The following is a 12,509-nucleotide window of genomic DNA, read 5'->3' as shown; positions in this document are numbered from 1 at the left end:
GTGGCACTTGGCTTATAGTTTCACTTTTCTAATTGTCCATTTATTCTTTCACTTATCTCTTGCTGGTTTACTCTAATATTCTCCTAACTGGTCCCCCTCATTCCACTTTTGCTAGACACTACCTGGAAGTAGACTTTGGAGAGAGTTTGGAGGGATGGGTAGGAATTACCCTGGCAAAGTTGAGGATGCACTAGTGGGTGGGTGACATTTCATTCAGAACAATGACTACAAAGGTACAGAGTTTTTAAAAAAAATCATGGGTTTTGGGTGGGTGAGGTAAAACCATAAGTAATTGTACTCTTGTAAGTAATTTGGGCGGCAGACAATAATGAGAGTCTATAGATTCAGATGAGGTTCAGATCACAATGTTTTCGTTTATACAAAGCTGTGAGGTTTGACTTTTACCTCAATAGAAATTGGAATGATATATGTGTGCTTCTTTGGGCTATTTTAACTTCAATTGTGATAATATCATGTGAAAGAATCAAGAAAACCGCAAAGTACTAAACAAACAAAAGTTAAGCTGTGAGGAAAACGAAATCATTTTGAAAACTCAATTTATATATCCATATAAGATAGCAAAACTAATTTTAAAAATCTCAAGATCTCCAAGTTTGGTAATTCTGTCATTCAATTTAAACACATGGTATGTTCATTATTTAGTCTTCAATTTAATTGTACTACAAAATAGTTTTAAGCAATTACTGTGCATAATGTATTACCTTAGGGGACATAAAGGTAAGTGAGTTTAACTCCCTTTCCTTGAGGAACATATAGTCCTATGAAAATGATACACAATAAAATAACAAAATGATAAACCTAGAACTTCTGGGATACGATATGTAATCTTAAATCTAAAGTCTAAACTTAACTGCCAAGCACAATGTCTTCCTGAGCTGGATGATACAAAAGTGCAATTTTTGGACGCTGCTTTCAACTAGCAAATCATGCTAACCATACATGAAGAGCTTCAACAAAAAACGCAGCCATTGAGAGAGAGAAGGAGAGGTTTTCTAAACTTCCCAGGCCCATATTTTTTTAATTGGTGGTTATGACTCATTATTTGTTCAAGAGATTAATTCAAAAGATATAATTGCTATTAAAATGTTAACTAGAATAAAAACCATCAGAATACAACAAATTGAGTAAGGATTTGTATGGTTTCACTTCACAAATTTGTCATGAGTCATTGAGAAAATTTCAATTTTGGCCAAGAAACTAAAGAAAGAGTCCAGAATTACATCAAGAGTTTATTAAGGGAACTTACAGACAGAAGCAATGTCTTGGGCAGCTGCAAAATGGTAGATCATAGTTCTCCACACCCAAAAAGGGAGGGGGCTGGTTATATATAGCCAAGTAGCACTTGCTAACACAAGTGGCTTGTAGTCATGAGGCATGTGTTTGTTAAGAGCTGTATAATCCAAAGCAATAAACAACTTAATAGACCTAATTATTTATCCAAGAATATACTTTTCAGGGGATACAGACCCACCCATCCCAGGGTGAACTGGTGGTCGGCTTGCTTTGTAAGATGGCGACCGTCAGACCAAGTACTGGGCATCATTTTGCCTAACGTGAGTAAAATATATTTCTTACTGTGGGTTGCAATAAAAAAGTTCAAATATACAAACCCAGACCAGGTCTGGTGCCCTGTGAATCATTTTCACAGCCTTTATACTCCTCATATCAAAGCACATGTCTCACTTTGCTGTTTCTACTCTCATTAGTAGCATTGTCTGGTGCGTTGAGGGGCAATTGCCTATGTACACAGTGGTTTTGAATGTCAATAATATCTCGTAGTCTAATATGCTTGAATATTTTAATTGACAAGTAGCAAACTAATATAAAATATAATATAATACAATATAATAACTTATAAAATACAAATTAAAATTCAATAATATAAGGTACTACAATCCTATTTAACTGAGTTGGCAGGCACATGAAGAGAAGCCTCCTACAATCAGCTAAGTTCTCACACATGTTATGCTAAAGTACTATACCACAGCGACTTCTCTGCCATCCAATGAGGAGTGACTTTGCCCTCTCCAACAGAGTCTGAATCTCAATCCTGTGGGAGAGGGGGTTCTTGTTTGTGTGTATTGTTTGAACCTTAAATATGGTAACTATTCCACTATATCTGCTATTCCTATATTTTTCAGTATATTCTCTGTACTTCTTACTAGCCAGTCCCTCATTACTCCAATACTCCAATCCCATGTTATACTTAATAATTTGCTACATTAAACTATCTCTGTTCAAATTACTGTGTGGTTTAACTCTCCTGTTTGGACCCATAGTGATACATCTGGTAGTTGTATCAGATGTAATTCCAGCCACATGGACCTTCTTACTACCCTTGAATACATCAAACTTTTGCCGGCTTCAGAACTTTTCTCTAGGTGGAAATTTCTATCTTCAGAGCCTAAGCTTTATCTGGGCTCCATTCCAATATTATACCCTCAGAGTGGTCTTCTCCAACTATTATGTAGAATGGTTTACCTCTCCCACTAACCATCTCTTTATTTTAATTTTCTTCATTGCACATGGCATGACTGGACATTATATTCTATTTGTTTACCTGCTTATTGCCTATCTCCATTTATTTATAAAAACTTACACATTTTAGAAATGGATTCAAGATAAAGATGGAGAAATCAAAGGGTTTTGTACATACAAACAAAAATATTATGAAAATGTAAAAGAAAAAGGAGGCTACTAAAAATAACAACAGGTAAAATGTCATGAATTAGGGAATAAAATGATGAGGAAGAAAAATGGCAACATAACTTATTAGTGTGTTCAAATTGAAGTAATATTTGACCTAATAAACTGAAGATAAGTATCTATTCCAAAGAGTAAGGTATGGAGAAAAAAGTAAGGATCTTCTATGCCCTTTCTAGGATCCCCACTTTCTTAGCACTCCACCATGTTCATCAACCTGGAAACTCTCTGAGTCCTGTCATTTTTGGTATTTTTATGAAGGCTTCACTACATATGCATGTTTGATTAAATCACTGGCCATTGGCTACAGATTCAACCTGAAAGTGTTTGTGTGTGTGGTGAGGGAGGGGGAAGAGTTGAAAGTTCCAACCCTCTAATCACAAGGTTGGTTCTCCTGGCAACCAACCCCCAGCCTTAGGTGCCTTTCAAATGTTATCATTAACGTAACAAAAGACACTTTATTACTCTCATCACTTAGGAAACTTCAAGGGTTTTAGAAGCTCTGTGCCAGAAACTACCGCAGACTAAATATATATTTCTTATTATAAATCTCAATATTATAAATCTCAAACAGAATTCTAAAAGGAATATAAATCAATACGACTGTTCTGAAATTTAACTGGATAGATGAATACAAATTTGAGAGTAATTAAGAAAGGTTTACAAGGAAGTATAAAGAGTAGACGTTGCCAGATATTGATCTGTTTTACAACAATAATAATTAGCTAATGCAGTACTGATTTAGGAATAGACATGAGTTCAATGGTAGAAAACAAGTAGCTACAAAACACTCAAATATTTACAAGAATTTAATACATAAAAAATGTCATCCATCAAATTAGTACAAAGGATACACATGTCAATAAATAATGTTGGTATAATTGACATACTCCTTAGAAAAATTTAATTAGGTCTATCTTAAATTAGCATATTTTATTCCCCAAATAAAATCAAGATCGATTAAGATTTAAATGCAAAAATATGAAATCATAATAGTACTAGAAAAACATAATCATGGAGTAAAGAACTTGATAACAATGTAATGGCCTTAAAAACTACACAAATGCCCATCAACAGGGAATGGATAAACAAACTGGTATATCCATTCAATGGACTTCTACAAAGCAGTAAAAAAAAGAGAACTATTGATGTATGTAATAGTTATGCTGAGTGAAAGAAGCTGCCCCCCCCGCCCCCCAAAAGAGTATGTTTTCACTTGTATAAAATTCTAGAAATTTGCAGATTACTCTATAGTGACAGAAAGCAGACCGTGGTTGCCTGTGGATGGGGAAAGAGTAGACTAGGAAAGGGGAAATTACAAGAGGGCACAAGGAAACATTTGGAGGGTGATGGGTATGTTATCTTGATTGTGGTGACAGTTTCATAAGTATATACAATATATAATAAGGCAGAAAGTGATTGGAGCTAAATGAAGCATTGGAGTTTTATTTAATTCTGACTTTGAATAGACAAGTATTTATGTTACATTTTCAATGGCAACCATATATTAGAAATAAAAACTTGCCTTCCAGTAGAAGAAAAACGGGGACTAGAGAAAACTCATTAATCAATGAATAGGCAGAGAAAAAGAGAGTAAATAACAAGCACAAAATAAATTAAAATGTAAAATACAAATCCAAAATGAAAGTTATCAAACTAAATACTGGATACTCTATTGAAATAAAAGATAAAAATTATCACATTGGATTTAAAAATACATCTATATATCTATATATCAATATGTCTATATGTCTATATATAGCAGGGGTGTCCAAACTGCAGCCTGCAGGCCAACTGCGGCCCATGACCCATTGTTAATTGGCCGACAGCAAATTCCAAAAATATATTTAGTTTACTAAAATAAACCAGGTGAGGCAATACGTACTTCACCTCGAGTGAGTGACCTGGCTGTTTGTGTATTTTACCGCATATGGCCCTTGGTGAAAAACGTTGAAAAAAGTTTGGACACCCCTGATATATAGACATATAGACATACAGACCTATATATAGTTTTACACAAATTTGTCTCATCCCCTGGAGGATATGTTATGCCTGCTTTTTCACTCTATTTTATTATCTAACTTTTCATTATGTAATTATTTTAATAAAAAGTCTGAGTCTCAGAATTTTGTGAGATGCTGAGTTTTCATAAGAAGCATAAGGGCTAGATTAAAAATTAACATCCTGGGCAGGATATCTTTTACTTTCCTCCAACCTCTGCTCCCTGACCCCATCCACTCTCCATAATCCTCTACCTCCCTGTCCTGGAAGACTGATCTGTATAGATTCTACCCAACGATCCCCTGCCTCTGGCTCCTGGTTGAATCTCACAGAGGAAACTGGAAGGCAGAAGGACAGGGATTTCTTTCACAAGGCTCCTTCCTCCCAGAGCTTTGCCCAGGGCTGGTTCTGTGGCCTAGAGCTGACCAGACCTGTGACCACTGAGGGCCACAGCTCTGGTTAATCACTCTTTCCATAGAGTCCTCCACAACTGCTCCCTCCTTCTGTCCTTTCAGGCCCAGAGCTGATAGGCCTCCTGCTGGCCGGATCCCTGGAGCACTGCCCTGGCTCTAATGGTTTTCCTACATTCTGTCCAAAGCTTTGTAAACAAGCCATTCTAATCTCTTTGCCAATTACCCAGTGTGACTTACTTCCAGTTGTTTCCTGACTGATTGTATCTGAAGCCCAATTTGAGAAAAAATAACCTTGATTCTCGCTTCTACGTTTCCAAAGAGACCTTTGCTACTCTTCCCTCCCGCCCCCATCCCACTCTTAAAAAAAGCAGGGACTAATCCGCTCCTCTCAGCCTATCTTTTATACCTAGAATAATAAGATTTTTTTTTTCAATGACATACTCTTGGATTTATAAAGAAAAGACAAAGTATGAGGTTGGCTGGCTTCCAGCTGGGTAATTTTAGGTTCCTCCAATATCTGTGACAATCATCTGACTTATAAAAGCCTGCAGAAAATGTTCTCTTGACTAGGCTTCCATGATTGAGGCAGATATTAGTAGTTCAACACAATTATTCACCCCCCATTGAACTAACTATCCTTACTCTTTACTTTCTGTCCTACACCTCAGAGTCCCCAAATATTTCTAGTTAATAATTTAGATTAGGGAGTCCCATAAATTATATCACATCCCTAGAGCACCGTTCCATATAATGAGAAGCCAGTGGACTACTTCCATGAGAATTTCAAGGAAGACAGGGAGGAGGAAGGCTGTTCAAAATGCAGGTTCCCAGGTCTTACCCCAGACTTACTAAACCAGAATTGCTGAGGATGTAACCTAGGAATCTTTACTTTAAACAATATATCCTGGTAATTCTTAAATACCTTTAATAAGATTGGAGGACAATTGCCTTAGAGAAACATGTAATGCATGACTGCACTTTTAAGCTTACATCCAAAACAATTCCTACATGGAAACTGAAATGTTGACAGTTTTGTTGCCACGGGTGCCAGATGACTACATTTATGTAATGTTACACGCAAAATTTATTTGACTAAAAGTAATCACTAACTGTACAGTTGAGTCAGGTAGTCATTGACTATTTCCTAACAGATCATGTCAGTTCAGCTGAGGAGGGAACACAAGACAAGCCTCCTTGGATATAAGGTTGTGATCAGAGACTGAAAATGTGTCTCCAACTTAGATAATCAAAATTGGTTAAGTAAATTCACATTTTAATTGCTTAATATTTAAAGAGACTCCATTTGAAACAACAATGAAGTTAACAGGGCATTCTTTTATAATCTTCATTTTAGATGTTATTCAAGCACTAGTTTATTTGGCTTAAAATATGAGCTATACTGGAGTGAGTAGTCAATTAAAAACTAAAATGATCAATAAATATTTTTATTTCATTTAGGACAGCATTATCAGACATAATCAACTTTTCACTAAGTAACCAATAAAAGTTGTTTTAGTTAACTCACAAACTATCTAATTAACATGTGAGAGAAAAATTTAGAAAATTGAATAAAGATGGTATGGGGATATCTCATTGTATGACATGATAGAAATGTTCTTTCTGATTCTAATATCCATGATTCTACAATTTATTTGGTAGAAAAAAATGAAAATGAAAATTGTATGAAAATATGAATACAACTTTATTCTAAGTGGTATATTAAAAATAACGAAGAGAAGCACATATACAAAAAAATTAATGATGTTTATATCTACCTGGTGAGCTCATGGATTATTTTCATTTTTAAAGACACATTTTATACTTTTTAAATTTTTTTATAATTAGCATGTACCTTTTTATATGCATTGAATAAATACATTGTGACCAAAAAAAAAAAAAAAACCTTGAAAAAGGTAAGAATTAATCTATTTTCCAAGTAACCATGGCTTCAGGCAACCAAGGTATTATTAATTTGGGTTGGGAGATACTCGTAGAGAGCAGCCAAGGCAGAAAAGCATGCTTAAATAATCTATGAATGCAGAGAACTATGGAAATCAATCTTGACCCTATGCAGTATTTAACAAAGCAGAAATTAAGTCTATGCACAAGGTAATTAAAGATGAAATCTCACATTAATTTTAAAGAAACTATTAGGTTGGTGCAAAAGCAATTGCAGTTTAAAAGGTTAAAAATAATTGCAAAAACCACAATTACTGTTGCACCAACCTAATAGCAACCTGTTCACTCATTGCAGAGTTCAGGGAAGAGTGATGCTCAGCTCAATCAAGGTCAGGGCAAAAAGATGATAAATTGGATTTGTTAGATACAAGTGGCCAGCTTTTGTTCCTAGGATATTTGCATTGCTTTACTATTAAAGTTCTCTTCATTTCTGATTAATATATGAACTCTTCCAATGAAGATACATTAACAGCAGCAATTTCTGAAAGGTCTATCTTGTGCATCATTTCCATGGCAACCAGCCACAGCAGCTAGGCAGAGAAAAGACCTAATTCAGTCTTCTAAAGTGCCACAGATTCATGTCTATTTCACTCGTGTGGGTAAAAGTGGGCAGTGGGTGACTATGTGTACATATGTGTCAAGGAATGCATATATACATAGATGTTTGAATGTGACAATATCAGAGATGGGAGAAAACAATGTCTGTCCATAAAGAAGAAACCTTAGACATTATAGTTGGCTTTGTCTTTTCAGGCAAATCAGGTTGGAGCCATTAACACTTAATTTTGGCAAAGAAAATATAACCATGACTTGCTATTTATATTTGCAAATTTCCAATGCTTACTATGGTTGAGAAAAATTGCATAAGAAATATATTTAAGGCAAGAAATTACACTTAAAATTTTTAGAATTTGTGTAGAATGGAATTAGTGTAGGATGAATATGAGGATACTCAATAATTGATATGGAGAAAATGTACAGATACAGTCACAATAATCGTCACATATAAAATGATGGTGACATTATTATCTTTATTGGCTTAGCCAGCCTCCAAAATAGGCCCAAATGATACCTGCCTCTTGGTATTCACAGCTTCATGTAGTCCTCTCTCACTCTGTATCAGAGTTGGTTGGTGCAATCCATAGACTATAGCAGAAGTGATGACATGTCATTTTGGAGATTCGCTTATAAAAGACACTGAGACATTGATCTTGGCTGCTCTCTTTCTGGGACAATTTGTTTTAGAAGAAGTTAGCTGTTGTGTCATGAGCAGCCCTATGGAGAAACCCAGATGGTAAAGAACTGAAGCTTCTAGTCAACAGCAATCTAAGTGAGCTTGGAAAACAGTCTCAAGCCCAGTCGAGCCTTCAGATGACTGCAGCCAAGACCCTGAGCCACAACCACTTAACTACACTGTTTCTGGAATTATGATCCTCAGAAACTGTGTGAAATAATAAATTTGTGTTAAGCTGCTAAGATTGGGGGTAATTTGACATACAGCAATTGATAGCTAATACAGATTTTGGTACCACGATAAAATCCTAAATTTTGGAAGTGTTTGGGAACCAGCCAATAGGCACAAGCTGTAAAGACTTTGAAGCGTGTGTTAAAATAGAAAAGCATAAATTGGCTTGCACAAATTGCTAATACATATCCTGAACTTTGAGGAGGCTGCCAGTGAGGGCTTAAGGAATGTAAGAAGCATGTGATTGGAAACTGGAGGAAGGAGGATCTTTGTTTGTAATGGCAGAAAGTTGCCTGCAGTAATATGGAAAGTTAAAGAAATGTGCTTCACAAGCTAGTGGTTCTAACTAAGGAGATGTCCAGATAAAGTGTTGAAGGTGCCTTAGGATTTCTTCTTGCTACTTATAGTAAATTGAGAAAGAAGATATATGAACTAAATGAAGAACTGTTAAGAAATAATGAGCCGGAATTTAATGATTTTGAAAAGTCTCAGTCCCTCCAGATTGGAAATAACACAGAAATTAAGAAATGGCTTCAAAATTAAGGAATGCTCTTCATAGCAAAGAGCACAGACCAAAAAAAATAAGTGTTCTTCTCTCAAGGGCATACCATATAATGTAGTTTGGCAGATTAACACATAATAACTAAATGTAATACAGCAAATATATGGTAAACAGAAGTTATAACAATGTGGAAGAGAGCATGTTGTTATAGTGTGAGAGAGAAAGGGTCGTAGAAGCCTTCATGGAGTGGGTGTGCCCCTTACGCTGCACCTTGAGCGATGTGCAGATTTGGGCAGGGAAAAGAGGTGTCATAGTCCTCCACTTCTCCTTTTGTTTATCTCAACAAAGGATCATCTTGCCTAAGATATTCCAGAATCACCATATCTAGACTTTCAATGGGGAGCAACCATGCACTATGGAAAAATGCAAAACACATAACCAATAGAAGGTACAGAATATACAAAATAATTAATCTGTATATATACGCCAGACAGTGTTTGATTCTATGAGTCAGCAAGGAGGAATGAATCACTGCCTCTGTCCTCAAGGGGCTTCTGTGTTAATCAGGGAAAATAGGTAAATAGCATGACTTTTATTTTAGAGATTATGTGCAGACTATATAAAAAAGGAATACTTAGCCCCAAGTGAAGGACTTTAAAAAAATGTAATGGACTGATTATTGAATTGAATCTTGCAGGACCATCGTTAGATGAAGGCAGAAAAATGCAGTATAACATGAGGAATAAATTATTCAAAAGTCAGAATTTGAAAGTGAGCATTGACCATCTAAGGAATTCTAAGTAAATCAATACAGTATAGAATAAGTGTGAAAAAGAAATAGCAAGAGAGGAGTGGGGAAAGGTAAGCAGATCTGCGCGTGCTTACTAAGGAGTTTGAAATGTATCCTGAAAACTATGGGTGGCCTCTGAAGGTATATTAGATAAGGAAGTGAAACAATTAGATCTGTATTTTAAATCACCTTTGTAACAGTACATATGTCATGGATTAGAAGGAGGCAATAATGAATGTAGAGATACCATTTGGGAGAAGTTGCAAAAATCCAAGTAGAGATGATAAGGATCTGAAGGAAGGCAATGACTAAGGTCGGAGAGGAGGGGAAAGCCTATGAGAGATATTAAGAAGGCAGAATGTAAAGGACTGGGGGTAAAGTTTTCTTACACAGCAAGAAAACAGGACCTCAGTCCTGCAATCACAAGGAACGAATTCTGCCAACCTGAGGGAGCTTGTAAGTGGATCTTTCCTCCGTCAAACCCGTGATGAGATTGCAGCCCATCCTGACACCAGGATTTCAGCCTGGTAAGACCCTGAAGCAGAGAACCCAGCTAAATTGGACCTGGATTTCTGACATACAGAAGTTGTGAAATAATAAGTGTGTGTTGTTTTAAGCCAGCAAGTTGTTGTAATTTGTTACACAGCAGTAGAAAACTAATGCAACAACCATAGACAGAAACTACAGAAAAACAAAATTTGGTCAAATATAAAAAGGACATTCCTCTAAACAAAGCTATCTAAAATCGAAATGAGCTTTAATCTGGGAATACCAAATTCTTCATTGCTGAAAGTGTTTAAGTGGTTAAAAATGTTGTTAGTGCACCAGATCTGGTTGGTTTTCCTCACAGGATTCCTTCTACATTAAAAATGGTATGACTTGAAGTACTCATCACCACCACTGACCTGGTACAGTGAGTCATGTGGATAAACACAAACAACCTCTGCTTACACAGCTAAAGTTGCTGTCAAACATTCACATTCTCAACCAGCAAAAGATCATACTTCTGGATCACTTGCTTTGAAAGTCCAAAACAAAGACACAAAGATAAAAAATATCTGTACATATTATTTTTGAAAGTATTACACAGTAGCATTATGGTTAAAAAGCAATTATTTTCATATGGCATCGTGCTTTCAACAATTCTAAGAAATGTTTAAAAAAATACTACACCCATGTAGCCGTGTACCCTGGTTCTGGTGCCAGAAGGAGATAGATCATTTTAAAGTTACCACATGGAAAGACAAGCTAATACTGAGAGGAAAAAATCTGTGAATCATCCTTTTTTTTTTTTGATAAAGGACTCATATCCAGAAAATATAAAGAACTCTTACAATTCAAAAGAAGACAACCCAGTTAAAACTTAGGCAAAAGGTCGGCATAAATGTTTCACTATAGAAGATATCCAAATAGCTAGTAAGCACATGAAACAAACAAATAAACAAACAAAAAAACTTAACCTCATTAGTAATTAGGGAAATGTAAATTAAAACCACAATCATTTCTTACTTCAAACTCACTAGAGTGGCTGCCAAGGACATAGAGAAAAAATAAACTGTCATCCATTTCTGGTGGAAACATAAAATGGTATAGCTATTTTGGAAAACTGTTTGGCAGATTCTTTAAAAATTACACATAAATTTACCATACAACCCAAGCAGTTCCACACCTAGGAATCTACCCAACAGAACTGAAAACATATGGCCACCCAAAAACTTGTACATATGTGAATGTTGATAACAGCATTATTCATAATAGACAAAAAGTCATTATGAATGACAAAAAGTCTCAACCCAAATATCTATCAAGTGATAAGTGGATAAACAAAATGTGATATATCCATACAATAAAATATTATTCAGCAATGAAAAAGAATAAACTATGTGTACATGTTATGATATGGGTAAGCCTCTATAACATTATGATGAATGAAGGAAGCCAGATGCAAAAGACCACATATGGTATTATTCCATTTATTTGAAATGGCCTGGAATGCAACTATATACAGATAAAAAGTATATTAAGTGATCATTTGGATCAGGGTGAGAATGCAAGTGACTGAAAATGGGCACAAGAGAGATTTTCAGGTGATAGAAATGTTCTAAAACTGGATAGTGGTGATAGTTGCACAATTCAGTAAATTTACTAAAATTTCATAACCTTGTACACTTAAAATGGGTGAATTTTACAGTATATAAATTATATCTCAATAAAACTGTTTTAAAAATACTTCCTTTTAAAATAATATCCACTAGATAGTAACCTCATTTGAAAGTAGAGGTATGCAAATGGTGTCACGGGTTCTGGTCCCCTAGATGGAGCTTCTAGTTAGGTACAAAGGCAAACCTTATGAATCCAGGCTTCCATCATTTCATCAGGGAGTGGGAACAAGTGGACTAATGTTTGTCCAAAGGGCAGGCATGTGTAAGCAAATTTCACCACGTACACAACTAGCAGGGGCAGTGTTAAAATGTTGACAAAGAACATACTTTTCAGTCTCCTGTGAGTACTTTATGGAAGTACCCATTTTAATACAAACTTCTGCTGGTATAAAGTATTCTCATACATTAAAGCAGATCTGTTCATATCCCTACAACATAATCTTTTGATAGCATCATTTGACTTCCTGCATTTAAATATTTAAAATATTATCTA

General features: G+C 35.5%; 1 protein-coding gene across 14 annotated transcripts in view; it reads right to left on the bottom strand.

Moving 5' to 3' along the window:
* UNC80 (unc-80 homolog, NALCN channel complex subunit) overlaps positions 1–12,509 on the bottom strand; it is a 186,990-nt gene that overhangs the window by 155,432 nt on the left and 19,049 nt on the right. The window lies entirely within an intron of this gene.

This window comes from Rhinolophus sinicus, linkage group LG01 (genome assembly GCF_036562045.2).
Source record: "Rhinolophus sinicus isolate RSC01 linkage group LG01, ASM3656204v1, whole genome shotgun sequence".
Classification (NCBI taxonomy): Eukaryota; Metazoa; Chordata; class Mammalia; order Chiroptera; family Rhinolophidae; genus Rhinolophus; species Rhinolophus sinicus.
This window is presented reverse-complemented; position numbering and strand designations above follow the sequence as displayed.